Genomic DNA, 17302 nt, shown 5'->3' with positions numbered 1-17302 from the left:
AAGCAGGTTTTTCACGAAGTTCACAGAATTTTATTGAAAACTGTCTCTCAACTTTCTATTTTTCGATCTTTAACGAAAACAAGAAAGAAAAACTTTTTATTTCTCTACTATTTTCTATCAAGCCAAATAAGCCTGGTAGTTTTCCCGGATATTATCAAATGATTGGTGAGTATGGTGGACAACAATGGAAAACTGAAAGAAAACCATTCAGTTTCGTGCATGTAGAGTTTGAATGAGGCCTCAGCCAATGAGGGTTCAAAGTCCGTGACACGGTCCAATCATCTGTGCTAGTATTAGGTCTGTTCTTCACACTAATCTTACGGTCACATCCCACTATTTATTGGAAACATTTCCCATGAATAATAATATACAAGTACAGGAAATGTTTTTAGTGTGAGGAGCAATTTATGAGAAACAGATCTGAGAACTTATACATGGTGTTTGGAAGTGTGGGTTCTTTTTGGGACCGATTTTCAAGAAAAAAAGTCCATGCTTTCAAGACCTGCTTTTCACAAAAAAAAAAAAAAAAACACTTCTACCACATAAGCAGTGAACAACACTATGCTATTTGGTAAAGTGATTTTCATCACCGTTTTCCATGTATATGCTGACAGGTAAACAAACACCACATAGAATACACATCAGTCAACCGTTGAGGGAAACGGTTCATCGGTGGAGTCCCAATTTTTTAATAATCGGCTGAGCCAAACACCTATGTGGATCCAATGTGGCACCGTTTTTTTGAAAAACGGCCACGGTTCCAAACATCCCCATAGTAAATTTACCTCACATTGTGCATGTGGACCAATCTAATTGCACCCTTAACACTTGTGTACTTATCGCAAGCTAATGATCGACCATGTAGGCTTATATCAAGCATTACAGGCAGTGAAAACAGACTCCAAATCTCCCTGCCCAGAAGAATCCTACCCACGTCTGCCCACATGACACTACAGCTGTATATTGGGAATATCTCCCATGAATAATAATATGTAAATACTAGATCTGGAAAAAAGTTGACCCAACCCGAAAAAACAGGGTTAGGGTCTCATATTTAGCTACCTAAATGTGAGAATGACCCGACCCGACTCAACCCAACCCGAAAAAACAGGGTTAGGGTCTCATATTTAGCTACCTGAATGTGAAAAAGACCCGACCCGACTCAACCCAACCCGAAAAAACAGGGTTAGGGTCTCATATTTAGCTACATGAATGTGAGAATGACCCGACCCGATCCAACCCAGAAAAATCTGGGTTGGGTTGGGTTGGGTCATGGGTCAACCCGCTAACCCGATTGTCAAGTCTTACCGGGACTATTTATGTGTTGTTAGAAATTTCCACTCTTTAATTTTTTTCTATTTAGTCTTTACTCTTTAAATTGTTAAATGTTCAAGTTTTTTATTTATATTTGGAATTTTAAGGTTAATTCTTTTAATTTTGGCATTTTCATGTAGTTTTTTTTATTTATTTAAATTTCAGTTATTTTTTTGGATGACCCCAATTGACCCACGGGTCAACCCTAACCCAAACATTTAGGGTTAGAGTCTAGCATTTTCCAACACAACCTGAAATTCAACCAAACCCGAAATCAACCTGAAGTATCTTGACCCAACCTGAACCCGACTCACCCAACCCAATTGCTAGGTCTAGTAAATATGAAGATGTTCCATTGTACAGCTGTAGTGTTATGTGGGTTGTGTGTAGGATTTTTGTGGGCAGGAGATCCGAGCTCTTGAAAACAAACTTACTTAGGGAGCCAGTATGGGATCCATTACTCCCAAATTTAACGGCTGTCTCTCTCATCTAGATGATTCACCAAAGGTAACGCTCTATCTCTCAACTCTCTTTGAATCTCATCGCTTAACACTCACCTAAGCACACCTCGCACCTCAACTCATCAACCAAATTCATCACCTCATCTTTACTTCCAAATTTATTGATTTCATTAACCATCAGAGATCCTGCCCCTGAAAATCCACCTTGGGGCCTTTGATGTCTGTTTGTGATCACCGGTTTGACATCTTTGCTGAGGTCTGTCGTATAAGCTGTCCAATTCCAATTTCATTGCGGGATCAAACATTGACGGTCTGGATTTTGTATTTTTTCAGCGTACAATACCTTATTATTATTATTATTATTATTATTATTATTATTGTTGTTGTTGTTGTTGTTGTTGTTGTTGTTGTTGTTGTTGTGATGATGATAATGATCATAGAGAATGATGGTTCAGCTCAGGGTCAGAATTTGTAGGCCTAAAGTACGGTTGGAGTAGGTGTCAGTTCAGAATTGATGTCAATTTAATGGGTTGGTGCATGGAATGTAGGTTGTTGACATTTTGAATGTTCATAACTCTGCAATAGAAATCAGAAATCTGCATTGAGCCTGTTCTTACTTTTCCATAATATTTAAAGATTAAATGGTCCATGCCATGCTGGGCCTAGGGTTTCAGGTCTGCAGGCCGTGCCACCCGCAGCCTGGCCTAACACAGCCCATATATACTATTTATATATATTTTGTATATTTATATATATAAAATATAATATTATATAATATATTAATAAAATAAATTTTTATTTTCAATTTTATTATACTAATTTATTTAATTATTGTATATAAAAGAAATTATATAAATCAAAATTTATATAAAAATAATATTTTAATTTTTTTAAATAAATAGACAAAAATAGATTTAACCCAGTCCATGACCCAACTTGGGCCAAAGCTAAGCCCACGGACCAGCTCAGCCCGTGGCACAGCACAGGCCACTTTACACCTCTATGGCCGTTGAATTTTGATTGAACATGTTTAATTGTTAATTCATGGGGCTTATGTGAGTCGTGGGTAAATAACTTGCTTCCTTGGTATTGGGGGCGGATTAGCTGGAGACAATAACATACACATCCGGCTGAATTACAGCTGGGTCTCAGATGAGGCCCACAATAATTTTGTCTCCAGTTCATCCGGACTTATTGGTATTATTATATGATTCATGCAAAAAAACAAATGCTTACTAATATTTTATTTTAAAATCCCAAAGGTTAATTTCATTCATCAACAAATAGAATACATCTCACCCCTAATAACATGGGTAATACAAGGCGGAGAGGACCATGTACAAGTTCGATGCAAACTTTGCAGTCAGATGTGCAAATCTTGCCTCTCTTAATAGAGGTATCAGTGGATCGGTTTTGGGTTAGATTTCATCCAAATCAAAATTCATTAAATAGATGGGACAGACTAATAAAACATATTGAATTTGGACGAATTGGACGGACCAATATGACATATTGGAATGGATTTGGTCCATACATATTGAATTTATATTGTATTGAGCCAATATCTAATCCATTAATAGAAGATAAGAACATAATTGTCAATGGACCAGGTTTGAGTTGAAACCAATCTAAATTAACAAGAATTTAAACTGATTGGACAGTCTCTGGATCAGTCCAAAATGGTCCAAAATAGTCATTGGACTGAATTAGACCAGGTTCATTTGTAATGGACTCACATTGGACTGGATTGGACCAAATCCAATCCAATTAACACCCCTATCTCCTAATATAAAGAGAGGAGTTAAGGATTTTTGGATTGCAATCCCCATCAGATACTTCTACAGTCAGAGATGAGCGTATGGATACGGCAAAGGGGAAAAGAATTATTCTACAACAGAATTCAATGATCAGCAGAAACCCATGCTTTCAGAAAACTTCAGACCCCCGAGTACATAGACCCAGCTTCCAAGGGAGACTCACCCAAAGAGAAATTCTCCAAAGTGGTCTAAACCCAGCATTTGTGCTGCTTAAGGCTTTGTTGGAATTTGTCTTTAATTTAGGCTTGTTTGTTTTTCATCAAGTCATTTACTCAGATAAATGTATAGTCAAGTAAGTGTATTTATTCATGTTTTTTTATTTTACAGATAAATAAGACAATGACCCTTTTAGTCATAAAATAAATTGGATAATTCTGTCCCATTATATTTAAGTATTGATAATTTTTTGGGCCCCTAGGTGGAAAATAAATTTTCTATAAATCTAAATTAAAAAAAGAACATGGGCATCTTGGTCAATGAAAACCAAAATCCTATTGACCAATTTTTTCACCTCTCAAACTCCAACAAAAATAAATAAATAAACCCTTAATAGCCCCAACTAGCAATTTCAGCCATCTATAAACCTGTTCCAAGTGTAACCGAGCTAATGCCTACCACTTTAGGATTTCATACAGCTAATGCAGAAGCCATAGTAAGCATTGGCAGCATTCAATGTGTGCAACGCACAATCATCCATTAGTACATTATACTAAAAAATTCTTTCTTGGTTGAGAATACTAGAATTTTCGTAGTGCTAAAAATTTAAAATTTCCAAGACCACGGGATTAGTGGACCTACAACTACAAATTGATGTTAACAAATGAACAAGAATGAAGAAAAAGATACAAGAAAAAGCAATTGAATTAGATAAAGAAAATAATGGTTTTAGATTTTAAAACGAGACAAAACACAATGAACCACATTGACTGGTAAAGTTTTGGGAGTCAAAACCATAGACTGAAATTGAATCTCACCTTCACCAATCTTTTTTTATTATTTCCATGGTTTTTAGAACCGATTCGGGGAACGAATTAGTCAGGAGTCCGGTTCCTGGGTCGAATGGTCCGACCATTCAAATCAAACAGCCGGCTCATTCTGACAAAAATTTCAAAAAAAATAAAAAAATGGTCAAAACCGTTGAACGGTTTGAATGATTTGACCACCCGAATCAACGGTTTACTGACTAAATCAACATTTTAGTTAAAATTCGGTTTTGATGAAAAACAAAACCAATCACCGGACCGATTCCCAATTTTTCTAGTCTGATCCAGTTTTAAAAATCATGATTATTTCTTTCTTGAGTTCGTCCTTAAGCGCCATTGATCTTTGCAATATATAATCTCGATTCAGGTCAACCTCTGATCAGAAACTGTTGATTTGGCCAATGACTTATGGAACTGAATATAGTTAAACCATTAGAATGCTTGATCCATCCAATGTGTTAACATGTTGGTCTTTTGTATTTATTTTATTTTATAATTCTATATATGACAATATCACGGGTTTACCTATTGATTCATTGATTCAGAGGAAAAAGTGCTTCAACTTCGATCTACAGAGGTTTTAAAACACTGATTATAACTGTGAAATTCATTATGTATTAGAATGATACATGAGATCCATGCGAGCACTGACAGAATAATCGGGTTATAAAACCAATCACAACTAGGGATAAAACTCAAATTGACCCGAATTGGTATTGTACACTTATTCGGGTTTGGGGCTTATTCCAATTTTGACAAAAGTCAAATGCAAACCTGTCCATGTTGCACCTCTAATCACAATTGAACACATGCAGGTGTTTCCATGAACTGATCACTGTCAATGTAGGCCCATGTGTATAAAACATTAGCGTACGTGTTCAATTGTGATACGTGCGTAGATGTTTCCATTGTTCGCAGAAGCTAGAAAGAGGCACTTTCTTTTTCTTTGCCATATATATGAGCTTTAGAAATATAATCAGTAAATCCAAATTCAACATTTGACGAAATTGAGGAGGTAGAAACTAAAAACACATGATTTCTAAAATCGATTTGAAATAAACCCCAATTCCAAATGCAGAATATTCCATCCACTTGAAACCATCTTTAATGTTTTTGAAATTAGGCAATCAAATGTCTTCTTTCTATTTTTTGGTAACAATAGGACAAGGAACTAAGTTTGCCGGCCAAGTCTATTCAATTGCCTCTTCACTTGCAATTATGGTTGAATGTGTCGATACATTTTTCTTAAGGATGGTACTCAGTGAGCACCTGTTCCTGTCCGTTCCAACAAGATAGGGTTTTTTGTTTGAAGGATGGTTTTGAGATTCTACAACTCATACAGGTATAGGTATAGATAAGGTATGGTATTAGGCTAAATTTGACTTTTCCCAACCTGTATATTGTTGGAAAGCATATAAATTTTACGTATTAGGTGTTGAGTATAATAATATTTTGAAATTTATATGAAGAATAATTGATAGTTTATATGTTTTTGCATGTTTTAATCAAATAATTGAAAGTTTTGTTGTTTGTTTGTGTTATTTTATTTATTTATTGCTTATATATAACAAAAAATAATACAAAATTAGTTGTGGGTTTTAATTCTAAACCCAACCTACCCTACCCTTGAATGCGGGGAGGTTAAGTCAGGGAGGGTTTTGCATTTTCATGTGTAAGGAGGATTTTGATTCTTAAAAACCAGCCCACTATAGGTTTTAGGTGGGTACGGGTTGCAAGGTTTACGGAGGCAAGTAGGGTCTAGATTTTATAAAGCCCTCCTCAAACCTGCCCCAACAAGATAGGGTTTTTTGTTTGAAAGATGGTTTTGGGATTCTACAACTCGTACAGTTACAGGTAGGGTATGGTATTAGGTTAAACCTAACCTTCCCCAACCTGCATATTGTTGGAAAGCATATAAATTTATGTATTAAGTGTTGAATATAATAATATTTTGAATTTTATGTGAAGGATGATTGATAGTTTATGTGTTTTTACATGTTTTAATCAAATAATTGAAAATTTTGTTATTTATTTGTGTTATTTTATTTATTTATTGCTTATATAACAAAAAATAATACAAAATTAGTTGTGGGTTCTAATTCTAAATCCAACCTACCCTACCCTTAAATGCAGAGAGGGTTGGGTTGGGCAGGGTTTCACATTTTCATATGTGCGGAGGGTTTTGATTCTTAAAACCCAACCCACTACAGGTTTTGAGCGGGTACGAGTTGTGAGGTTTACAAAGGCGGGTATGGTCTAAAATTTATAAAACCCGCCCCATTTCCATCCCTAATTGGCATAGGTGTATCGGTGCTTTAACTCGTATTCCTTTTCCAAGAACAAGCAAATCGATGCTTTATTGCAAAGGATGAAGAGGTGACTCCAATGGCATGAAATCTTAGGTAGAATCCTCCAAGGATGATCCCCCTCTTCCACCTACTAAACCCTCCGCTTCTATTCTCTCTCGGCTCTCTCTCCTCTCTCAAATTAAACCAGTTTTGGATGTTTCGGTGATTGATGCAAGCCTCAAGGTGAACCTACAATTTTTTTCCTGATGATATACTGGAGAAATCTTATGATATTCTACGTTGGGCTTTAATGGGCAAATGTATGCAAACCTTTTAATCTAAAAAATGGGGTTTGGGTAACTGCGCTCAATTCAAAACATATTTTAATCAGATTTGCTGAGGAAGACAATTTCCTTAAAGTTTGGTTAAGAGAAATTTTTAAAATCAAGATTATTTAAAGGGGGAATAGCATATATAAGGACAATTTTTGGGGTTTAATATCAATAAAAATAATATATTTTAAAAAAAATTCAAAATCAGGTTAACTTTTTAAAAATAATATCAATAAAGGGCAAAAACATTATTCATCTTCTTCTTCTTGCCATTTGTTCATCGGAGTCGTCGCCAGCCGCCGTCTGCCACCACCGTCCGCTGCCGCCCACCGCACCTCCACCCACCACCGCCTCCGCCTCCAGCAACGTTGTCGGAGGTGGCCGAAGGCAGAGGTGGTGGCGGTGGTGCTGGTGCTTTCACTGTCCAACGTCGCCACCTCTGCCTTCGCCTCTGACAATGTTGCCGGAGGTGGCCAGAGGCAGAGCTGACGGCGGCGGCACTGGTTGCCATTACTCTGCCCGCCATTGCTGCCACCTCTGTCTCCACCCACCTCCAGCAATGTTGTCGGAGGCGGAGGTGGCAGCGTTGGACAGAGAAACCACCAGCACCGCCGCCGCCACCTCTGTCTCCAGCCACCTCTGACAACGTTACCGAAGGCGGAGGTGGGCGGCGGAAAACGGTGGTGGTGAGCGACAACAAGCGGCAGCTCCGATGAACAAATGGCAAAAAGAAGAAGATGGATAGTATTTTTTTCCTTTATTGATATTATTTTTAAAAAGTTAACCTATTTTTGAATTTTTTTTAAAATATATTACTTTTATTGATATTAAACCCCAAAAGTTGCCCTTATATGCTATTACCCCTTATTTAAATGGGTTCCTGATTCAAACATGGCTGCTGGGAACCATCTATGGTTCCATTTTGGATTAACTTCCCATTTCTCCTAGTTAATTTATTTTTATGTTGAAGGTTTTCTTTGGTCGATTGCTTTAGCAGTCAAACTTGTGTTGAAATTTGATGATCAGGCAACCATAACACTTACCAGAACCACTACGGCTAGGGTTTATGTGGAATTGGATCTATTGGATCTACTTGAAAAACATCCAAGCAAAATCTGGATTGGTTCAAGTCGTGATGGCTTCTGGTAGGAGATAGTTTATGTTGAAGGGAAATTCAAATTTTCAAGAATCTCTCCTCCCTCCCTTGTGTTCTTTGGATTTTGTCCTCCCCTCTTCCCTCCTTTGAATGCATGGAAAGACTCATTGTCCCACATTGCTTGGGAAAGGAGTTGAGTTTGAGTGTATCTATAGACTTGCTCTATAGATGTTCACATGCATGTGATGGGGGTTGGGGCTACTTTTCACATGTGTGCATCGAGCTAGGCCGGGTGCGGGAACAGGTATGGGTATATATGTGTGCTACACCAAATCATTTTAGATTTGTCCGCTTTAAATAGTTTGACTTTTGAATTTAAAATTTTATTTTTTTAAACATTTTTTTCTTCATCTTCATGTCTCTTCTAACAGGTGCACTATTCTAAAGAAACATCTCTCTGAAATGACACTTCTGTGTCCATTTGAGTGACTGAGAACATTCTATAAAATAAGTGTTGATCGACCCAGAAATACAAACCAATGCATTCAACACATTCTTTTCTTTTCTGCCAATCGTTCTTCTTTGAGCATCAATCTTTGTAATTCACGAAGGTATGCAACACTACAGTTCTACAAGTTCTCGATTTGAAAAATGATTACCGATAAATCACATCTGTATTCTTTATTATTTTCCAACAGTTGATAAGGATATCCTGAACATTGTGAAAACCGCTTTAAAGTATGACATTTTGAAGTTGTCTACAAGCACAATAAAGCCAATTGGAAATCCAGAGAAAAGCAAGTTGACGAGGAAAACAAAGAGAAGAAAGAAATTGAGAAAGGCAAGAAGGTTTATGCTCGAGTAAAGTTGGTGGTTCCTAATGAGGTCTCAATCCCAAAGATTTCCTCTGAAAACCCTGGTGGATCACATGATAGAACTGAAATGCAAATGGCGGTTGTTCAGGTCATTCCTTCTTCCAATCAAGTAACAACCCTAACCACTGGGATTGATTACTAGACTGATATTGCTATGGTCCTTTCAGACTCTGAGGTTGATGAAGCTACAGTTTAATTTGCATATACCAGTTTCTACGGATGATTCCTTTATTCAGAAAGCCGCAGGCATAAAGGGGAGGTCTCCATTAATGAATTGAGGTCCTTCCGATCTGCTATTAGTGTCAAACTGTGTTCTCCAAACAAAGTACAGACTGTCAGTCTGCTGAGCCTGATGCCGGTTTCCAACAAGTTAAGTCTAAAAGCCAGAAGAAAAGGAAAGACTACAGTGTCCAAGTGAGTAAAAAATGGATAACTAGATGCCGACGGGGTGATTTCGACTTCAGTCCAGCCACGCTCAATCAGGGCACTGTTCGCGCATTTGGAGCACGCGCCACATGTCCTCCAAAACGTGTAAACGGCTGTAGCATGCGAGGATGCTTCCTGCCATTAGTTCTCCTCTTCTCTCCTCACCCTTGAGTGTCGCAAACTAGACATCCCTTCTCCCTCTCTCTCCTCAACCTAAGCTAGTCTAAGTCCTGGCATTAACAAGAGGCGAATGAGGCGATATGAAGTGTGGTGACATGACCATCTCTTCAAATCTCCATGATGATAAGCTTAATCGGACCTTATGCTTTAGCCAATTCTTCTTCCTTACAGGCACGTCAGCTTCCTTGGGATGAAGCACGAAGTTCTGAATTCTCCGTATACCACTTCCATATTTTTACTGTCCGTATTTGCAAAGCATACTCTAAACCAACCAAAATTATAAAACATGTATCACAGTTAATGAAATGGGTGAAGACAGTATGTGAAGCTGCCGGTAGTGAGATCACAGAGTTTGTAATTCACTTCGACTGGTAATAGGAGTCCAAACTGGCATCAGTGTGTTCACACAATTGGTGATGCACTCTGAGTGGTGCTGGGAGTGCTGGCAGGCTCTATTCTTCACAGCATGATCCCTTTCGGCTTCTGCCATGGATCATCATCGTGGTAGACATATGCGAAGCCGCTGTGCCGGGTCAAATCCATTCTGGCCATCTCATCTGATGAAGGAGGATTTGGCCCGACCTCGTAATAGGGAGACACGTGGACGTGATTCAGCATAAGTGACAGCTCGACATCAACATTCCGGTACGTGGAGGTGACTTGGCACGAGCGACAGCTAAGCATGGTCGGTCCATCGCAAAGTGACCTCGGGTACGAAGCGATACCTTGGAATGAGACCGCCTCCTTAGCTGGTCACGGTCCGAGGAATGTCGAACCCAAGCAAGCGGATCCCCTCGGAGACAACCCACCTCGGACGAAATCACCACGATGCTGCACAAGCAGCTCGCTGCAGGGTAGCTCGGTACAGGATAGCTCGACATCTCGCGGGAAGCCCCCTGCCTGACAAGACCGTACCTGCCAAACCTGAAGACTGCAGCCACGTCCCTCATCCGACGGCATCGTACCTGTCAGCCCCAGAGGTTGTCTCCTACCTGGCGGGACCGTACCCTACAACGGTCACATTAGCTCGTCTACCCTCAGTCCTCATAGTAACGGCCAGCCATTCCGAAACGTTACCTGACACCAGCTCGCCGCCGCAGGGATTCGGGATCATTCTCACCAGACCTGTCAAGACGCTATATGCATATAAGGACTCCGATCCCCCAGGAGCCAAGGTATCGCATATTCACCACTCTCTAGCTTTCTCATCTTCTTGCAAACTCATTCTCTTTCAGCTCGCAACTGTGTACTAACTTAAGCATCGGAGTGCTCCCGCCGGGTGAACAACCCTGAGTTCCTTCATTTCTCCTCTCACACAGTATCTCTTGCCCATCGCTAGGTAGGAGCTTAGTCGCTTCCAATTAGGAGTGACCGGATTGCGCATCCTCATCATCCTCACCAGATATCCTCATCAAATTCAATCTATAGCAAATTCAATCTATGTAGTGCATAGAACAGAGGACCCATGGTGGCACTGACCCACCCAGTGATCACCAAAATCTGAATAATGTGAGCTGCCAAGAGCTTTCCGCCTCCGCTCCTAGACAACCCATATGGCCTCCCCGCTGCGTAGACCTCCTCGACATATGCCTTCCTTGCAAACAAGGCCGTGAATATGATCCCCCAAGCTCCACAGCCACCGTGCAACTATGCCGCCTCAAGTGGGTCGTCGTATTTGTACTTCTCGGCGAGCCTGTTGCATTCAATCAAGAACCAAGCGGCGACGAACCCGCAAATGATAGCAGCCCACGGCTCCACCACTGAGCAGCCGGCGGTGATGACCGCAAACCCACCAAGAAACCCGTTGCAGACGTCGGTAACGTTCCAGTGTCCCACAAGCAACCTCTTCCCGAACAAAGTGGTCAGATCAGCTGTGCAACCAGCCAAGATCGTAGTTATTGCCGTCCAGCCAATGGCGCCCCACTGTCCATAGTAATTTCCTGTCGTATAGGGCTGCAATATGATCCTGAAGGAACCTGGATTAAATCCATACCAACCGAACCACAGCTGGAAGGTACCCAGCACGACCAACGACGCGTTGTGCCCACACAAAGCCACAGTTCGACCGGAGTGATCGAACCATCCAATTCTAGGACCCTCGATGAGGGCACCCCATAGTCCAGCAATACCTCCCACCATGTGAACGATGCCCGATCCAGCAAAATCGATGACCCCGGAACCGAACAGCAAGTCGTTATCAGTCCTGAAGGCACTGTCCCAACCGTCAGGGGACTAGAACCAGTGAGAGACAATCGGGTAGACAAAACTCGTCAAGAAGGACGAGTAAATAAGGTAAGCAACGAACTGGGTTTGCTCCGCTATCGACCCACTAGTGATCACAGCAGCGACGACGGCGAAACTCTACTGATACAAGAAGTTGCCGTAGTCAAACGATGGCGAGGGAAACGCATTCATATACAACTGGTGACCCTGCAGCACAAGTGTACGACAAAATTAATGAAGGACGTACGATAAAATAACAGAGAGGGAAATCGTTTTGCTTAACAAACGGCGTGAAGCATCCTCGCATGCTTCAACCGTTTACAAGATTTAGAGGACGCGTGGCCTCCAAAAACGCGAACAGTGCCCTGACTGAGGGTGCCTGGACTACGAATGGTGGAAACAGTGGATCATCTTTTTATCAATGGCACTTTAGCCTCCAAGGTTTGCAATGAATTTTATAATTTATTTGGACGTTGTTCATTTGTAACAATGCACTTTAATGTTGCCCAGAAAATTTATGTGCGTAGGTACATTTACCTATATTCTTTTGACTTTTTTAAAAAATAATAAAATGATATTTTTATTCATAAAAATTAATTATTAAAATGGGTAAAATAATTATATCATATTTTGTAAAAATTTCTCTCTGCTAAGAAAGTTAATTACCTATATTGGAGATGGATAAGTTTTACTAGGAAAATAAAAATAATTTTATTATAGGGCTCATTGCTTAATACAAAAAGAACATAAAAATATTGATCAATAAGAAAAAGAGGTCTAAACATTCTCAAGTTAGCCTCAACAGAAATGCCTTGTCATGGGCCACCTTTTGCAAATTTTGTACTTCTCAAAGTTATGTGGTTGGTTCTGCCTAAACATTTGGCGTCTCAGCTTGTTATGTGGTTGGCTCTGAAATAAGGTTAGGTTAAGTGAATGTGGATGGTTCGGCTAGAGGCAACCCAGGTTGCTCAGGTGGTGGAGTGTTTTCAGGGGGAATCACAGAGAATTTATTTTTTGCTTTCTCCTCTTTCTATCGCGTTAGGCTCAATTTGAAAGAAGTACAAATATATATAAAATAATACAAAATACAAGATTTTGCGTTCTACACATTTGTATTTGTACTCCTTCTAAATAGAGCCTTAACAGTCTAGACCAAGCAATTGGGTTGGGTAGGTGGGTTGGGTTTGGGTTGGGTTGAAATACTTCAAGTTGAATTTTGGGTCGAGTTGAATTTCGGGTTGGGTTATCAAATGCTTGACCTTAATCCTAAATGTTCGGGTTAGGATTGACCCATGGGTCAATTCGGGTCATCCCAAAAATAATTGAAATTTAAAAAAAATAAAGAAAAATTACATGAAAATGTCAAAATTAAAATAATTAACCTTAAAATTCTAAATATAAAATAAAAAACTTGAACATTTAACAATTTAAAGAGTAAAGACTAAATAAAAAAAAATAAAGAATGGAAACTTCTAATAATGCATAAATAATCCCAATTAGACTTGACAAATGGGTCAACGGGTTGACCCATGACCCAACCCAACCTAACCCATTTTTTCGGGTCAGGTTGGGTCATTTTCACGGTCGGGTAGCTAAATATGAAACTCTAACCCTATTTTTCGGGTTGGATTGGATCGGGTTCGCAGGTTGAGTCAACTTTTTGCCAGGTCTACTTAACACCAATATGGTTGTTGAATGCAGAGCCCTTTATGATGCATTTTATTTTGCTAACGCTTGGTTTTTCCAAGCTAGAGGTGGAGAGTGATTAAAAATGTTTGGATCGATGTGCTTTAGGACAAATCTAATGCTCCATGGAGTAATTTGAGGTGGTTGAGCAATTTTGATTCCAACCGTTTGGTTCATGGGAATAGGGGTCTAGAATCGGAATCAGAATGGGCAATTATGATTCCAACTATTTGGTTGGATGGAATCAGAATCTCATTCCCATTCCCTGCCCCATCCTTGGGAATGAAACCCCACTCCTACTGATTTTAATTCTCATTCCCATTCCTATCTAAACCAAACAGACTATGGGATTGGACCATTTTGACTCTGATTCCAGAGGATTTTGATTCCAATTCTGACTGCAAATCAAACGAACCCTTAGTCTTGTTGGGCTTCAAACAAGTCCAATAAACCCATGTTATGTTTGCTTTACTACAGTTATAACTGTTATCTTGACAAAGTTTTAATATTGTTTTTCTATTTCAGAATACATATTTAGGATCTGTTGGATTCACACTCGAAATTGGAATCAGAATTATAACCAAAATCCTTAGGAATTGAAATCGGAATGGCCTAATCCCATAGTTTGTTTGGTTCAGGCAGGAATGGGAATGAAAATTGGAATCAACAAGAATGAGATTTCATTTCCAAAAGAGGGATAGAGAATGACTATTCCCTCAAATGGGAGAATGTCATTGTTATGGGCCCGCGGGTAGGATCTCGTCACGGGTCGGTCCATGGTGAGAAAGCCCTGCTTTCCCTTGCGCCTTCCCTTGCGTGCAGACCCTATTGCGAAAACTGAATGGGTGATTTGTCCAAGAGACCACCCGAACTCTCCTTACACTTTTCTTGACTGGAAAACTGAATGCCTTTATTTCAATCCGTGGCTCCTTAAATAGGAGATTACAGAAGGAAATTCCTAATTAAACTCAAACTCCTAATTACCTACTCCTAATGGTAACACAACACTTACTTAAGATAAGATAAGGATAAAGATAAGATAAGATAAGGGGTAAGGGATAAGGAATGGTGTAGCTGGCGGCGAGTTGGCGGGCAGAGCTAATGTGGTAAGATAAGTGTGGGCCCACCCTGATGAGCTGTCATGTGGGCCCCGCCCCACTGCTGCTATCGGGCAGTGCGCGCGTCTCACAGTGCTGCTTCCGTGAGGAGCGTGCTGCTGTCGTGCAGTGCGTGCTACTGCCGTGCGGTGTATGTTGTTGCCTAGTGCTGCTGCCGTGCTGCGCGCTGCCAGGCGTTGCGTGCTACGCGTTGCCGGGTGGGGCGTGCTGCGTGCTACGCATTACCAAGCGGTGCGCTGTCGGGCTGCTGTGCGGTGCGTGCTACTGGGCGGCCCGCTGTGCGTGGTGCTGCCTATGCCTGCGCCGCAGTGCGCTGCCGGTTGGTGTGACCATAACATTACACCCCTCCTAGACAACGAGCTTGTCCTCAAGCTCAAATTCCGGATACGGGGCTAGGAACTCTGCCAAAGGATCAAACGGCTGCACACTATCTCTTAGTCCACCAACAGCATGAACAACTGGGACTGCCCCGTAGCTCAGTGCATAAAGCTGGTTAAGTCCACATGGCTCAAATCGAGAAGGCGAGAGTAGGATGTCTGCACCCGCAGTTATTCAATGGGCCATTTGCACAGAGCAACCAACCCAACCCCTGATTTTGTCATGGTGTTGACTCTCAAGATGTTTGAGAAGCTGTTCCCGATCAGGTCTCCCAGTGCCCAACATGACTAGTTGCACATCCTGGTCCACCATCCTAGGAATGGACTCTGCAACGAGATCAACACCTTTCTGATGGTCAAGCCTGCCAATGTACCCAATCAGAGGAACATTCTTCCGAAGAGGAAGACCAAGCTCTCTTTGTAGAGCTGCTTTGCATTGAGGCTTGCCAGTCTGAAGAGTCTCCGTAGGGTAATTGGTGTAGCCATCCGATGCCAGGTAAACATCTAACGGTGGGTTCCCTTTGTTTGCATCAATCACATTCATGATGCCCTTCAGTTTCCAATCAAACTCACTTATTATTTGATGCAGATCCCGGCCACCTTCTTTAGTTTACAGCTCCCAGGCGTAACCATGGCTTGCAGTGACTACACGATCTGCTGCTCTCAGGCCAGCTGTAAGGACATTGAAGTGTTCCCCACCTCCTGGGTCATATAGTTTGAAGTAGTTTTGTGGAAGATCCACGTAACAAAAATCACGTACTGCACCACGACCCCGGTGTGCTATGTTGTGGATCACAAGAATGCACCAGGTATGCTTACAGAAGAGAACCTTAAGGGCATCCTTACAGAAGCGAACCATGCGTTTTAAAATATCCCCTCGGCCTCCCCCATATATATTTTTCTCAATGTTGCGAAACATAGGGCTATCCATGAACACAAAATCTATGCCATCAATATAAGCTTGAAACAAAGTTACCTTCATATCCTGCTCATCCACCTTATATCTTTTGCGCACTCCTGTTTCTTGGGCTTCTGCATAGTTATCATACCTTGGTGCCACAATCATAACTCTATGTTCACGCCGAGCCAAAGCCTCCGGTAAAGCCCCAACAACATCGCCAAGTCCACCTGTCTTCGACAAAGGAGCGCATTCTGTAGGTACCAATATAATGTTCGTGACATTGTCCCCAGCCAAAGGAGGAGACTTTATAGTCTCATCCTCCATGCATTGATCCTTGGTAATAACTGCGGTTGTAGGGTCAGTGATCTGTTGTTCGCTGGATGCCTCTGCCCAGTCCGGATGGCGACTGTTTGTGTTGGCGATTCCCTCAGAACTCCTTTCTTTGTTGGAGAGGAATGCTTCCAGGCGGTGTCGCAGCTCCCGGACATCTTCCTTGACTTCACAAACCTCCATGCTGGTTTCTGCTAGCCTATGTTCCAGCTCGTTGATCTTGGATGACAGCTGCTCCATATCGCCCGTGACGTTTGGCTCTGATACCAAATGTTATGGGCCCGTGTGTAGGATCTCGTCACGGGTCGGTCCACGGTGAGAAAGCCCTGCTTTCCCTTGCGCCTTCCCTTGCATGCAGACCCTATTGCGGAAACTGAATGGGTGATTTGTCCGAGAGACCACCCGAACTCTCCTCACTCTTTTCTTGACTGAAAAACTGAATGCCTTTATTTCAATTCGTGGCTCCTTAAATAGGAGATTACAGAAGGAAATTCCTAATTAAACTCAAACTCCTAATTACCTATTCCTAATGATAACACAACTCTTACTTAAGATAAGATAAGGATAAGGATAAGATAAGATAAGGGGTAAGGGATAAGGAATGGTGTAGCTGGCGGCGAGTTGGCGGGCAGAGCTGATGTGGTAAGATAAGTGTGGACCCACCCTGGTGAGCTGTCATGTGGGCCCCGCCCTACTGCTACTGTCGGGCGGTGCGCGCATCTCGCAGTGCTGCTGCCGTGAGGAGCGTGCTGTTGTCGTGTGGTACGTGTTGCTGCCTAGTGCTGCTGTCGTGCGGTGCGTGCTGCGTGCTGCTATGCACGCTGTCGGGCAGTGCGTGCTACTGTGCACGCTGCCTGGCGGTGCGTGTTGCGCTCTTCCATGCAGTGCGTGCGGT

General features: G+C 41.4%; 2 pseudogenes; both read right to left on the bottom strand.

Annotated features, from left to right (window-relative positions):
• Positions 1–9008: 9008 nt before the first annotated feature.
• LOC104599108 (ammonium transporter 1 member 1-like) lies at positions 9009–12488 on the bottom strand (annotated as a pseudogene).
• Positions 12274–17066, bottom strand: LOC104599360 (granule-bound starch synthase 2, chloroplastic/amyloplastic pseudogene; annotated as a pseudogene).
• Between the last annotated feature and the right edge of the window lie 236 nt (positions 17067–17302).

The sequence above is a fragment of the Nelumbo nucifera genome, chromosome 2 (assembly GCF_055504915.1).
Source record: "Nelumbo nucifera cultivar China Antique chromosome 2, China Antique-T2T, whole genome shotgun sequence".
Taxonomy (NCBI): domain Eukaryota; kingdom Viridiplantae; phylum Streptophyta; class Magnoliopsida; order Proteales; family Nelumbonaceae; genus Nelumbo; species Nelumbo nucifera.
This window is presented reverse-complemented; position numbering and strand designations above follow the sequence as displayed.